The following is a 14,478-nucleotide window of genomic DNA, read 5'->3' as shown; positions in this document are numbered from 1 at the left end:
ACAGAGTGTACGTTCTCCCATCACTGAAGAGGCGTTGAACAGGTGTCCCTGTTCACCTCTTGTATGAAATTCTGTTTGGACTCTGTATAGTATACATAGGTTCCCAGTATGTTTAATCTGGATTCGGGATACTTCGGTCTTTTTACACATGTGCAAGTGAGCACCAACACGCTGGTGTAGGAACGATATCAACGAGGAGTGAATCGAGCACGTCATATTATGGCACCGCTGGATTCAGGACAAGCAATCGCACGGCGAAGACCTCCACAAACCATAACGTTCAACAGAAGGCTCCTTATGACTACTACTTATCGGCTCATTGAAGGAGATCCACACGTAATACATAGGTTTTTTTTTTTACCTGTTTTAAGTTCGAAAAGCAAAAAGGAAGCGCAGTTTGTACGCCGATTACAATCACTGCGGGCCTTAATTCTGTGGGCCTGTGTACTTGACAACCGCACGTTTTCAACGTTTCCAGCCTCTCAGCTCCTTGAGTCATGAGCCCCTCCTTGCTGATTTTCAGCATTCGGCATTCTCTTGGAGTGTCCATTTATGCAGCTCACGGCAATGCGAGGTGTCCCTGACTCTCTCGCGCTGCAGAATACCACGACTGAATCTTTATTTATGCCAATGCTCACTTGGTCACTTTCTCCTCTCCTTCTGGAGGATTGCTTCCATCAGAACATATATTTAAAGATCCCCCTCGCTCGATAGGGCTTACTCATTCTACTCCGGTTCTCCTCTCTTTTGGTTCAAGCTCCAAAGGATGTGTCCTGAAACGAGTGTGCGAATCTCTCCATGATTATATCATAGCGTCAGGGAAGTTCCTTTGTTCGTTATAAATTTCTAAATATCATGATTTTTTTAATTCAAAAGTAAACCAACGTCTACATCACTTCACTAAGCAAACGTGTGTCTCCTGTTTGAGCTTGCAACGCATCCTGACCAATCCCTCGCCGTGGCTATTCTCCATTCCAACATAGGTCAACAAAGCTAACAGCGACAGCAGGTTTCGTTCCTTTATGATGCTGTTCAAGCTGATTCTTCTCGCTTGTACTCCCAGGGAAACAAATCTCTAAACATACTTACAGACTGGAAAGAGGCATGTAGGAACTACACTAGGGGAAGGATAGGTGCCGCAGCCATGAACATACTCAGAAAAGCGCGTGTCTCGGACACAAAACACATACACAGCCTGGTTTGGATACCCGGACATGCAGGTATTAAGGGAAATGAAAGAGCGGACGGCCATGCTCGAGCGATGAGTTTCCGAGCGGGATTACCGGACGACTTTTGCACCCGAGCCTGCGACGGGGGGTATGCAGAGCACCTGGCCCTATACAGGGGCTTAAGGTATAAATATCCTCCGCCACACAAGGCACTAACAAAGGAAGAGGCTACCGGGTGGCGCAGACTGCAGACGGGTATTTTTCCAAATTTACACATACTAAACAAGATGTTTCCGACACAATACAGAGCCACATGCCCGTGGTGCGGGGCGTACCAACGCTGTACCGCATCACATGGGAGTGTGAGCGAAACATAAAATTCCACCAACACAAACACACACGTGCGGAGCAATGGGAGAGCCGGCTCGTCAGCAGCGAGCTCACGGTCCAAAGGACCCTGGTGCAGCACGCTTACGAGGCAGCGCGGCTCAGCGGAACGCTGGAATGAGGGCCCGACCTTGCGAAGACGGGATCCGGGATCGCCTGATATGAAGACGACGCGGATCCTGCTGCCGCCGAACTACGCAAATGTTCAATAAAAGTTTTTCACTCATTCTCGCTTGTACATTTTATTCTCAGATGGAATAAGCGAAATCTAAATAAAGCCCACCTAAAAGGGTTAAATAGAACTGTATACAAAAATGTGATATTTTTTTTGCTCCCGACCCTTTTCACAACGGCACTCATATTAGGTGATGCGGTTGTGATAAATCACTGGAACATCATTCTTCGAACGGACCACGGCGATAAGAAGTATCGCCTTTGATGCATAAGTGATTGGCTTTGTGCAATGTTGATGCGCAAGATGTGTGTCCCATGCGCTGTATTTAGACATTTGATGTGCACGAAAAATTCGTTACAACAAAATAATCTAGCTGGAAATGCCGCTTCTACCTCCAGACATTCGGTGCCCCTGACTTCGCCAACTGTACAGTGCGCCTTGAATATAACGGAGTCGATGGAATAGAGTAAAAAAAAAAAATTGGAGGGGACATTTAAGCTCCACCTTAAGCGTATGACGCGATAGCGTTAATGCGTTCAGTGATATCCATTCATGCGGAATTGGTCATTCTCGACTTTAAGTTCATAGGTCCCTGGGAGTCTTCATACCGACAGAGTGGTGCAGCAGTTAAGCAATGCGCCACTGGCCTGCGATGACAGGTGCTGCCACCGGTGGGGGCTGTGCGACCCAGGTTGCTCGGTTGCTTTTCCCGAGCAACCTCTACTCTTTCATCCAATTATTATTTTAACAGCCACCTGCCACTTTGCGCAGTTTACTCACAATCCGGTGCACAAGTTGTCATGACGCCACAAGCTCACGTAATCTGGGTGGCTCACCCGCATGGTTGGTTCTCCGGGGATTTTTTGCTCACAACGCCGACGACGCCGACGACGCCGACGACGATGACGCCGTATTTTTTGCACAACGGAAGCTTTGACGCTATCGTGCTAATAATGATGCATACGAGGAACGAAAACATAATCGCACCGTAAGCTCATGTCTTGCGCTGCAACGGCCATTCGTTGCGGGTGTATTATCCCCGCTTATATCGAAATCCTGCTTATATTGAACCTTTACTTTGTATATACAGCGGAATCATTTTCACCTCACCTCAGAGCAATGCATGCAGAACATCGACGGCGGTCGCAGTAGAGAGATATATTGTATACTGAGAGAGAAACACAGGAGAGGGGGGGGGGGGGGGGGGGCAAACATTTATTGATGCTCGTCCCGGCCGGTGTTGTTCCAATGGCGACCAGAGAGTGACTTTCGAACACCACTTTCCCCGCAAGTGTGCGAAAAGAGCGAGGGACGGTGTACCGGAGGCTGGAACGGCCGGCACTGGGCGACTGGTTTATCGAGGCGACTCTATCAGCGGCGGCGTGTGCAACGTCGTGGCCGCGCTTTCCCCACTGCCGCCGCCACCTGACCACCTCCTCCGCTATCAAGAAAGAAGTCCGTCTTTCTCCAACCTCCTCGCTGCGCGCCGGGGTGACGTCACGAGAACTCCTCGCGGCGACCCCGATCTTCGAGTCGCCCAGTCGGTCATGAGCGCCCGTGGAGCAACCAGTTTGCCGAAGCGTCCCTGAGCTACCCCCTTGGTGCGCGCGCGCCGCCGAACACCACTCTTTGGATTACCTTCCGGAGAGCCAGCGCTACTGCAGTGTCCAACGCGTGGCAGCCAGGTGAGGGCCCTCCCCTGTGTAATAGCGCATGTGCGGACGACAACGCCGCGAATTTTTCTTCGTGGAACTGTGGTTTCCTTGTAGTGTGGGGTTCTCGTCCCCGATGCACCTTTGCTCACGTCACCGTCATTTGTGCGTTGACAGCCTGCTTAACGACGATGACAATCGTTCCATCCCTTAGGAATTGAAAAGAACGTGAGCGCGAATTGAAGCACAGCAGCGTGTGTGCATCGATTTGAGAGCGATTCCGAAACGGGTACCGGTCGCTGTCACCGGAGTGTAGTCGCAACGACGCCTTCCGATGCCAGATGTTCGGTCTTCGGGCACTTTCGCCAGCACGGGTTTTCGCTGGCAGAGGAAGAAAGGGATGACCTGCACGGAATGCTTGTCCATCTAAATGCGGCACGCGAGTTTTAGAGTGTGCTCCTCGCCGCAGAGGTGACGTAACTGCGCGAATACGAGAAATGCCGTCCGGTGAAACCGGCCGCGATGACTCGGTGCCCAAGAAGGCAGTCCGTGTAGCTGAAAACAAAATCGAAGGTACTAGAGTCCTGGTAAAGCGGGCTGCGTTTCGGTGGGAACGTGTAGAGTTATTAGAAAGAAAGAAAAAGTAAAATAACATTCCGATGCACACTGATGTACCTTCAAATGTTGGACGTCAGTCAGAAGTGATCTCCTTTGGCCCCAGCAGTTTGTTTTTAACATGCACCTCCTCTGCTGCAAATTGCTTCTTGCACGCAACATATCATTTGGGATGATACGCTGCTTTCGCCGCCCTAGTGTAATTGAGAAAACAACACTGCGTGCTTGGAGTACTCTATTTAGGACACCAATTTACCCTCGTATGTGAAGGTTCGCATCATTCATCCACGTAAACGCGGAGGGCCTAAAAATTGATGCCACACACTTCATCTTTGAAATCGATAAAATTCTCGGCGCTGTGCATTGTGTATTTTGGCGATTTCTAAGCCGACATTCCCGCGCGGTTGTTTCTTTTATGCATACTTTTACCCGAAGCAATCAGTTCGATTGCAAGCGCCAGAAGTTCCTAGAACCCCAGTCTCTCTATACCTACCTTACACGTTCCGTCTCGTGCCTTTACCCATGAGACTGCAAGCGGAATTCAGCACCATAGATCAGACAGCACAAACAGAGATTACAAACACGCAGTCAGGCTCACAAGAAGAAGTCCTGCAAGGATAAAGGCCTTGCAGTCGGCAATGCACCAATAGCTCCGCAATGGCGTTTGATGTGTCAGGTGCCGAACACTTCAGTTAGCTGGCCATAACGGAGCTCAAGGTAGCATATGCCGTGTAGCGTTTCAAGACTTAAGTCATGACGTCCGTTCGCGAAATCGTTGCGGTGGTAACATTTCTGGAAAGCACCGGTTCCTGCCTCTTTGACTGGAAGCGAATGTGTGCGCGATTCACTGCGGTCCACGTGTCGTGAGGCACTGCACGTGCAAGTCAGTAAGAGCCCCAATAAAAGCGTCGTCCGAGATAGTGCTGCCGGCATTAACGGCGACTGGGAAACACAGGCCTTTTCCGCATTGCCATTGGCGCTCGCTTCAACGACACAACCGCTTATGCGGAGGTAACGCCGGCAGAAGGTTTTTGCAAGTTCGGAGCAGCGTCTCCCGGCAACCAACGAAACGAACAGATGTCAGCCGTTCATTTCGAGGCGGCGATGGGCACGCCATATTGCTTGCCAATAATTTGACGCTTTGTTTTGGGGTGGCGTGCAGTAAGGGCCATCGGAACTAAAAACTGAAAATTTAAACAGGTCACAGGTCTTGAATTAAAAGGCGCAAGCAAGGAGAAATACGTGAGAGTATAGACCATATATCGCATTACAGACAGAACTGGGGGCGGATAGTGAGGGACGGTTGAGTGGTACCAGCTGTAAACTGCTGAAAGTAAGAAAGAACGTGATATCTACGTTGTGTCTATGAGCCACATCAGAAAGCGCGCAAGCTGGAATAAGCCTAAATAGAGGGATGTTCTTCACAACGATCGCTTGACGCCGCAAAAATGTGTCCATTCCTACAGTATCCTCATAGTCTCCGTACACTATACCGCACCGTAGTGAAAAATGACAAAGATAGACAAGTCAGGTGCTGTGTAAAATTTGTTTGCTTTCCTCACTCATGACTAGCAACCAGTCTATACACCTCTGCGTGGTTAAACAGTTGCGTAACTAGACCTCGGCGTAACGCACCTTATCGCGTTTTGCTCCAGCGCCTTCCAGTTTTCTTTCTTTTTTTCTTGTCCCACGTTTTTGTCGTTACTCCCTCTTTCCTCACCACGGAGCTGCCCTGACATGCTCTAGATGAAAGCGGCCAGCTTCGCTCGTGAAGACAAAGGCTCAAAAATTAGGCCGACCCGCGAAAGAAGCCATTGTCAGTGGCGAAAGACTTTATATGCATGGCAAATAAACGACACTCCTCGCATCCAAGTTGTGTGTGCGGCCTCTTGTGTCAGGCTGTATGCGCGAAAGGGGATGACGATGGGGAGTGGGGGGGGGGGGGGGGGCAGTTTCGTCGGTGACCGTAAAAGCGAGCGCGTGCGCCGGAGCGGGCCCCTATATATGCAAGAAAGCGGCCTGCACGCGACCGCATTCTCCGTCGCGAAGGACAAGGCTCGGCTGCACGACGGCGCCGCAGTGACAAAAAAAGACAACCGAGGCCTGTGCCTGCCTGCCGTAGTACATGCGGGCAGCGACTGCGTGTCACATTTTCTTCGTCGAGCGAAGGACGGAGGGTATCTTTAGGCCTCGATAGAATATGAGCATATAATACAAGCACGCAGGGTGATCTCACAGCGCTTATTCTCGATCCAGTGAGCTTATTATACTCGTCTTGACATCCAGGAACGGCGGGGAAAGGGGAGGCACAGTGGTTGAGGAAAGGATTCGCGCGAGCCAGCTGCTGGCAGGAGGAAGGAAAAGTTAACGGTGTCGCTGCGAGGCATGTATTGGGTTAACGGATCAACCAGTTCACCTTGGAGGCCGTCGCGCCGAGCGGCTGCAGCCAAGTCGGGATATATACGCGCGCCTGTCCGGTTCGTACGAAAGAAGTGCAGAAAGAAACGAGAACAGGCTGTCCACCGCAGCTGAAGGAGATGAAGAAGGCTTTCGCGTCGGCTTTTTTTTTTTTTTTGCTCCCCGACGCCTGCCCCGAAGCGGCATTCCTGGGTGGACACGTAATCCGGCTGCTGTCGCCGAGGTGCGCAGCAGAGATCGAGGAGGGCAGGAGGCGCTGAACCAGAGCGAACGAGGCACTTGTTGGCGCGGCAGAAGAGATGATGACCCCAGGTGCGGTGGTGGCGTCGGTGGTTGCTCGGTCTTCGGCCCCACTTACAACTCTGGAGCTGAGGGCGCGGGGAACAGCGACCGTGCCATGCCTTGCCTCCCCGCCCTCTTGCTGTTCCAGTCGAAAAGTTTGTTGTCACCGCTGCTGCACGTGCGCGGCGTCGCACTTTGCGCATGCGCGCCAACGTTCCCTCCCCCTCCCCCCATTTATCGCGTAGTCAAGGTGCCCCACCCTGACGAAGTGAACCACCGGGTTAAGACAGGCTGCAGACCAGGGAACAGAGCTCAGGGATGGGGACTTGTAAGCATATGGAAATGAGCGAGGGGTGAAGGCGGGGCTCAAAGTGGCTTTAGTGCTTCAAAAAGCGGACTTGTCGACGTCAGGGCCTCCTTGTTTTGTGCGCTCTTTCATCGCGAGTGGCAGGAGCGATACGACAAGAAAAAAAAAAGTTGGAAGGGCCACGTTTGCAGGTCGCAGCGCAAGAATGAGCGGAACATAAGATCAAGGATGAGGACAGGACGGAGCGCTGCGTCCTGTCGTCTTCATTGCTCTTGTGTTCCGCTCATTCTTGCGCTGTGTCATGCAGACATGGAAGCAGACCAACCCGCCCAACAGCAAGTGTTGGAAGTGGCAAATATGTTGCATTCTGTGTGTGACCGAAGCTAGAGTATACGCGCATTATAGTGCTACACTGTAGGCCACGGGCCCCTGTAGAAGAAAGAAAAATAAAAAAGCTCTTTTTTGGAAATATCTACCATGTATCGTATGCGGTGGTATGACACTGTGCGGCCAGTGGCGAAGCGTAATACTATACCGCCAGAACTAAAATTCCCCGCACGCCAATCCACACGTGCGAAAAAGAAAACGACTATTTTTTTCTACGTCGGTGGCTTTTACTGGAAGCGCTCGCATTCCGTCCACAAGGGGGCGCTCGTGGTCCTGTAGTCCATTCCAGGCGACAAGTTATCGCTAGCGCTTGTTATCGTTACGACTTCTCTTATCTCAGTTTTCTCGTGGTATTGAGCTGTTGCGCGGGGCCCGCTGGCAACAGACTGCTATAGCCTCTGCGTAAAAAGATTAGCTGCCCTTCAGGGCAGGCTCTCATATTGTGATATGAGATGTCTAATGCAGCGGGACAAGAAAAATTACCGCCATGTCATTCGTCCCAGCGAAATACCTTTGTATCGCATGCCGCTCCGAAAATTAGAAATTGGAAATCCTGAACGCTGACTTCCGTTTGCGTTTGCATTTTTTTTATTTTATCTAACATGCAGGCGCAACCTCAGGTTGCATTCGAGTGGCTGGCATAATTACACCATACTGATATAGTCAAGACGCAATGCAAAAGCAGGGATTAAGGTCTGCTCCACGTAAGAACAGAGACACTAGCATGTTGATGGAATTAGAGCGTGGTGCATAGTCTAGTCACCCGCAATATTTCTTTTTCAGAGGCGCGTATGATACGTGGACCGGGAATGACCTGAAATAAATTCATCGCACGTAAGTGCACGCTGTACACGAAAAGACAACCCTTTCTGTGGAACTGACATGAATTCGTTTCGTGCTCCTTTGCGACAGCGACCAAATTCAAGAAATCCAACTTCTTGCTTGATGTTTAAGAGCATTTTAGAAAGAAAAATAAGGCCTTCTGAACATTAACTGCAGTACATAAGTGTACGCTAGGCTCAGCAAGTGTGTGCGTCGCGAGCTCACTCTATGTGGATTACCTCCACTCTAAGTCAGCAAGCACTAAAGAGGAATGCAAAGGTCAGTCCTTTAGGAGAGAAACTGTGTTGCCGCAACCACTAGCCCCACTGACGCATATCATTACTTTGCTACAGAGTAAATTAATTGGATCATCAGCCGCAGCTAGTCTCTTCATGTACCAGCCGTTCGTCGCGAGGAATATAAGCACTGTGGTTAGTCCTGTTTAACCGTGTTTGGCTTAAATCGTGCAAACTAAAGAAGCATTCAAAATAAGGATGATTGAGATACCGGAATAGTTGCGAGTCACGCGGGCATGAGAACTGAGAATGAGTCATACGAGCCAGTCAGTCGATGACGCCCATTTCACCACGAGATTTGCACTCGACGGGCACCTAACAACAATAAACAAAGAAAAATAGGCAGAACAAATACGCTAATAATAATAATAATTGGTTTTTGGGGAAAGGAAATGGCGCAGTATCTGTCTCATATATCTTTGGACACCTGAACCGCGCCGTAAGGAAAGGGATGAAGGAGGGAGTGAAAGAAGAAAGGAAGAAAGAGGTGCCGTAGTGGAGGGCTCCGGAATAATTTCGACCACCTGGGGATCTTTAACGTGCACTGACATCGCACAGCACACGGGCGCCTTAGCGTTTTTCCTCCATAAAAACGCAGCCGCCCGCGGTCGGGTTCGAACCCGGGAACTCCGGATCAGTAGTCGAGCGCCCTAACCACTGAGCCACCGCGGCGGGACAACAAATACGCTACGCGTAGGCAATGACGCTCTCGGCGAACGCTAACCCTCTGCCGCAGCCGGCTCTCCGGCTCTGCAACGCTTTTGGTCATCAGGCTTCGGTGTTACATTCGTTACCTCACAGAGCCATACACCGTGACGTCTGCGCGATTCATGGTTTCACAATGTGAGGGATCCATCTCGCATTCTCCCCTCCGTTTCCACACTTGTCCCTTTCGCAGCCTACGGACAAAAATCATTCTCCTGCTGTATAGTTGTATACTTTCTTTTACATGCCCTCCAGAGTTGCTTCTGTTTTCTTGCAATCCGTGTTCCTGCTGGCGCACTCCCAGCGCGCGCTCCTCGAGGCGGGCATCTCAGCCTCTCACGCGCGCGGCAAATGACATGGGCGACAATGGAAGAAAAGGCCGTTTCCTTGCGGGCGTAACACTCGAATCGCGTTGCGTTGGCGGCTGCTTGCATCTGCGCGCGGGCTGTGTTGGTTGCCGCGCAAGGCTCGCTTCCCGCGTGAGCGGCGCGCGTAGAACACAGCGTATGCCCGTGCACTAGTACTGTGCAGTGTGTTTGGAAGCTATACACAGAGCTGGCGGCGTCCGTTAACAACACGGGGCCCGAAAAGCGCACTGCTGTTTCCACATATAGATGAGAGCGCCCTTCGTGATTGGCCGTTCGGCGCAATGCCGGATGACACCCGATCATTTAGCGGCCATTTCCTGACTGGCGTTATTACAAAGTTGTGTCAATTGTTCTTGTATAAGTATCATCTGCGTCGATATTTGCTCATTCCAACATCTTATTCTCAGTTTATAGTAGATAGTTATGATGAGCACGAGGTTTGGAGATCGGATTCCATCCACAGCAGGCACATTTCTGTGAAGAGGAATCCCAAACACTTGCCTTGTGGTATGCAATGCCAGTGCACGTGAAAGAACCGTTTGTGTTAGAAATTAATCCGGTGCCCTACACTACGGCCCTTCTTTCCCTTTTCCTTCTCTCTCTCCCTCTTCTATCCCTTCCCTCACGACGCGGCTGAGATGTCCAACGAGGGCGAGACAATTACCACGCGCCTTTCCTTTCCTTTCCTCACTACTAACAATTATTATGCTTCATTATTCGTTATTAATGCGTTCGACTTTCGTTGCTGGAGAGTTTTAGCATAGCGGAGACGTTCTAGAGTAGACACATAGCGGATTAACGTACGCCTGCTGCGTACGCGCAGTTGCAGGATGTGAAACAAGGTGAGGTGCGCACCTGCCACCTCACTGCCGCATGCGAAGCAGGCGTACGTTAACTCGACATTCATGTACGCTAATACGTCTCTGCTATATGCTAACACTCTTTATCGGCTCAAACCCACTGATAGGGGGGACATAGCGTCGTTTCGGCCAGCTACAAAGAGCGGGAAAAACAAAAAGAATGCAATGTAACCGGGATACCTTCGTTACTTGTTTTAGCTATCATGCATGCCTGACTTCGCTATCCCTAGCCGGCGCTAGCTCCGCCTGGCTTCCACACACAATGCACGGTTTTAGTGAGAGCACTGTGAGGAGGAGGCTCGAGTGGTGGTTTCAGCGGAGGCGACTGCTGCTCGCCGTGCAGCGTGCGAAGAGCGCAGGCCCGTAGGACTTTCCCGTGCGGGCTATGCTCGCGGAGACGCTACGCCGTGGGATGTGGTCCGCCCGCGCTCGCGGCCCCATCGGAGCATCCATGGCGTCGCCTCGCGTAGGCCATCACTGGTGTCCTCCCTGTGCCAGCTACGCAAGCGCTTCTTCCGTGCTTCTTCAAGGCTTCCTTGCAGCACCCACCGCTGGCCGCCTGCCGTCCTTGACACTTGCGGTGGGCGGCTCGCCTTTGTTACGGAGCGAGCTGAGGTATTTAGGAGTTTCAATTTTGAACTGCGTTTCCTTAATGTATTCCGCTGGCTGTGCGATCGATGCTGATAATAATAATTAATAATTGGTTTTTGAGGAAAGGAAATGGCGCAGTATCTGTCTCATATATCGTTGGACACCTGAACCGCGCCGTAAGGGAAGGGATAAAGGAGAAGTGCGATCCAAACACAGTTTTCAGGAAGTTTTATTTCGCTCTGTGGAGCTATTTGAAAAATATATTACACGCAAGTATAGTTGCCGAAGTTTCCCACGTGATTAATTAACGGTGCTCTAGACGTGCTGCGCTATACACGGCCATAAAGTGCACTATTACGACGTGGTGTCCATAACTCTAATGGTCCCAAAATGTAGGCAGTATTCGCATGATCCGAAATTTGTATCACCCAAAACAGATGAGGACACGAAAAGCGCAGGCGGCAAGAAATGCATTCTTCCCGTCTCCAATTAATTGCATGCCGGTAAAAGAGTCCGTGATGCACATCTATACTGTATTTCATCCCTTACTTTCGTCGAACGGTTAGAAGAGCCTTTATGTGCTCGTATACGTGACGAAGAGCCTTTATGTGCTCGTATACGCGTGACCTCGAGGTATATGCTGACGATGTCGCCAATCATCCTAATCCCGTAAATCGTAAAGGTCTTCGTCGTACTCCATGAAGAAGTGATTCGGCGATGATTCAATTTCCAGTTTTCTCCAGCTTGCATTGTCAAGACTTCATCACTCTTTGTAGCCTCTGTCATTGGGCACTTAGGAATCCACGCTTGTGGAAAGCACATGGAATCACTTGCTGTAGTGCCGCCAGCGCTGTGCCAATGTTCTTTTGGGTTTTATATTTATTTTTTTGCTTTGACACCCGGCCAAACTAAATCGTCCAAACTAAATCGCAAGGAGCTTCTCGTCAAAGATCAATGAATATTGAGGGAGATCGAAAGAGAGAGCTGATTAATGAAAGGCTGAATCGCTGAAGCTCGGCCCTGCTACTGAACGCACGGCTAAATGCCCAAGTTTTACTTTGTGTTCGCTTACACATGTGGTTACACACGCGATTAAGAGCAAACAGACGAAACCGAAGAGCTACCAGAACCACGCTGGCGCCAGGGAACAACAAGCAAAATAGCATCGAAAACTGAGTATCTGCTTGCGTTGACTTGAGTTGGCGCACTGGATTCCAGAGTTGGAATTTTAGCTTAGCCTTCGCAACCTCCCTCCCGTGGTTGGAATCTGCACCATAACAACCAAAATGGAAGCCAAACATAATTACAACACTTCATGGTGGGTGGTAGAGCGCGAACAGACGACAGACGAGAAAGACACAGACAAGCGCTACGTCTCGTCTCTCGCCTGTTCGCGCTGTACCACCCACCAAGAACTGTTACCAACTCGCCCAACTTCCCACCCTTCTCCAGAATCACAACAAATGACAATAGCACCAAAACCAGAAACAATGAGCCTCTGCTGTGGCAGCCAGCGGTCGAAGGAATATAACGAGTCACCGGAAACCCTTTGCCTCCTGGGGTATACTGTTTCCGAATCGTGTCTAGAGTATATATATATATATATATATATATATATATATATATATATATATATATATATATATATATATATATATATATATATATATATATATATATATATATATATATATATATATATATATATTATATATATATATATATATATATATATACTGTTCGTGGCGGCGGGCCGTTCAATGGGCCGATAACTTTGCCGGAAGTGCCGAACGGACCTTATACACAGCGCCAGGAACCGAGGCTCCCCCTCTCTCTCTCCTTCCTTTTTTCTTTATCCGAAACGTCGTTACTTTCCGGCACTTTGAAACGCCTCGCGAGTGCGGTCACGGCGCTTTGACGGCGGCGACGCTCTCACTGGCTTCGGCGGCCCTCCGCTCACTGCAATGGGGTCGCCTGAATTCGTCATTGTGTTGCACGCCGGCGACGCGGTGCATACTGGACGCTTTCACACCCCGAAGTGCGCCTTGCGTTTCTAGCTCGACATGGGGTTGAACGTGGTAAACTAGTTAACCCACGCTTGTGGTCGACGCTCAAAGTTCGTGCAAGCGTCTATTCTACTTCCTCTTTCGGGTTATGCGTCTCTCTCGTGAGTCGTATTTGTTGTTTTCGCGCGCGATATGTAACTGCGGTGTCCAGCACGCCTAAGAAGTTTCCAAACTTTCCTGCTTTACGGGTGTACACAAAGAATTCGACGTGAGCAGCGCGGCCGGTTTCCGCAAAAACGTTGTTCGCTTGTGGTGTGTTTTTGAATCCAGGCGGCAGTCGTGATGGCGAACAGCCAGCCATTGTAGAAATATGCTTCGAGGCTTTGCTCGCCGTCTCTGGGCTTTAACTGAAGTGAACGTTGTGCAACAACGCAGTTTGTACTAAATCTGCACATTACTACCTGGCGAGACGAGAACTGATGATGAACAAAGACGGTTAAGTGAGCGGAGATGACATCCCAGCGGCTGTAGACGCACATATTGTCAAACTCGCTCTCACGAAAAGGACGACGTCATACCGATACATAAAAGCGACCGCATGGGGATATTCATAACGGGCACTGACATTGCACAGCACACGGGCGCCTTTGCGTTTCGCCACCATCGAAACGCAGAGGCGCCCGTGTGCTATGCGATGTCAGTGCACGTTATAAATATCCCCTGCGGTCGAAATTATTCCGGAGCCCTCCACTATAGGGCAACCTCTTCCTTCCTCTCTTCCCTCTCTCCCCCTTTAATTCTTAGCTTACGGCGCGGTTCAGGTGTCAGGCCGAGACGTGACAGATACTGCGCCATTTTCTTTCCCCCAAAAACCAATTTTCATTTTCATTTACACCAGAAAGTAATGCAAGGAACAAATACACTCATCAAACTAAAGGAATCTTTCACACCGAAAGCTGCTATTCGCACTGCAGTACCGCCGCGGTGGCCCAGTGGTTAGGACGCTCGGCTACTGACCCGGAGTTCCCGGGTTCGAACCCGACCGCGGCGGCTGCGTTTTTATGGAGGAAAAACGCTAAGGCGCCCGTGTGCTGTGCGATGTCAGTGCACGTTAAAGATCCCCAGGTGGTCGAAATTATTCCGGAGCCCTCCACTACGGCACTCCTTCTTCCTTTCTTCTTTCACTCCTTCCTTTATCCCTTCCCTTACGGCGTGGTTCAGGTGTCCAACGATATATGAGACAGATACTGCGCCATTTCCGTTCCCACCAAAAACCAATAATTATTATTATTATTTCACTGCAGTACAGTCACTGACCACAAAAACATGGAACAATGATGAGACCAAATGCATTGAATCCCCGCTCCAAGGCCATCGTGCAGACGCGCACTTCATTACCCACTCCAACGCGACAGCGGTTAAGTGACCGTCTAGAAGG

General features: G+C 50.2%; 1 protein-coding gene across 1 annotated transcript in view; it reads left to right on the top strand.

The window, feature by feature from the left end:
* Positions 1-3,270: 3,270 nt before the first annotated feature.
* The window catches only part of kkv (hyaluronan synthase-like protein kkv), a 74,963-nt gene continuing 63,755 nt past the window's right edge, over positions 3,271-14,478 (top strand). Inside the window, exon 1 of the mRNA XM_077658068.1 lies at positions 3,271-3,416. The gene's annotated coding sequence lies outside the window, so the exon portion shown is untranslated. The remainder of the gene's footprint in view (positions 3,417-14,478) is intronic.

The sequence above is a fragment of the Amblyomma americanum genome, chromosome 3 (assembly GCF_052857255.1).
Source record: "Amblyomma americanum isolate KBUSLIRL-KWMA chromosome 3, ASM5285725v1, whole genome shotgun sequence".
NCBI lineage: Eukaryota > Metazoa > Arthropoda > Arachnida > Ixodida > Ixodidae > Amblyomma > Amblyomma americanum.
The sequence above is the reverse complement of the archived record's forward strand: the minus strand, read 5'-3'. Positions and strand labels throughout refer to the sequence as shown.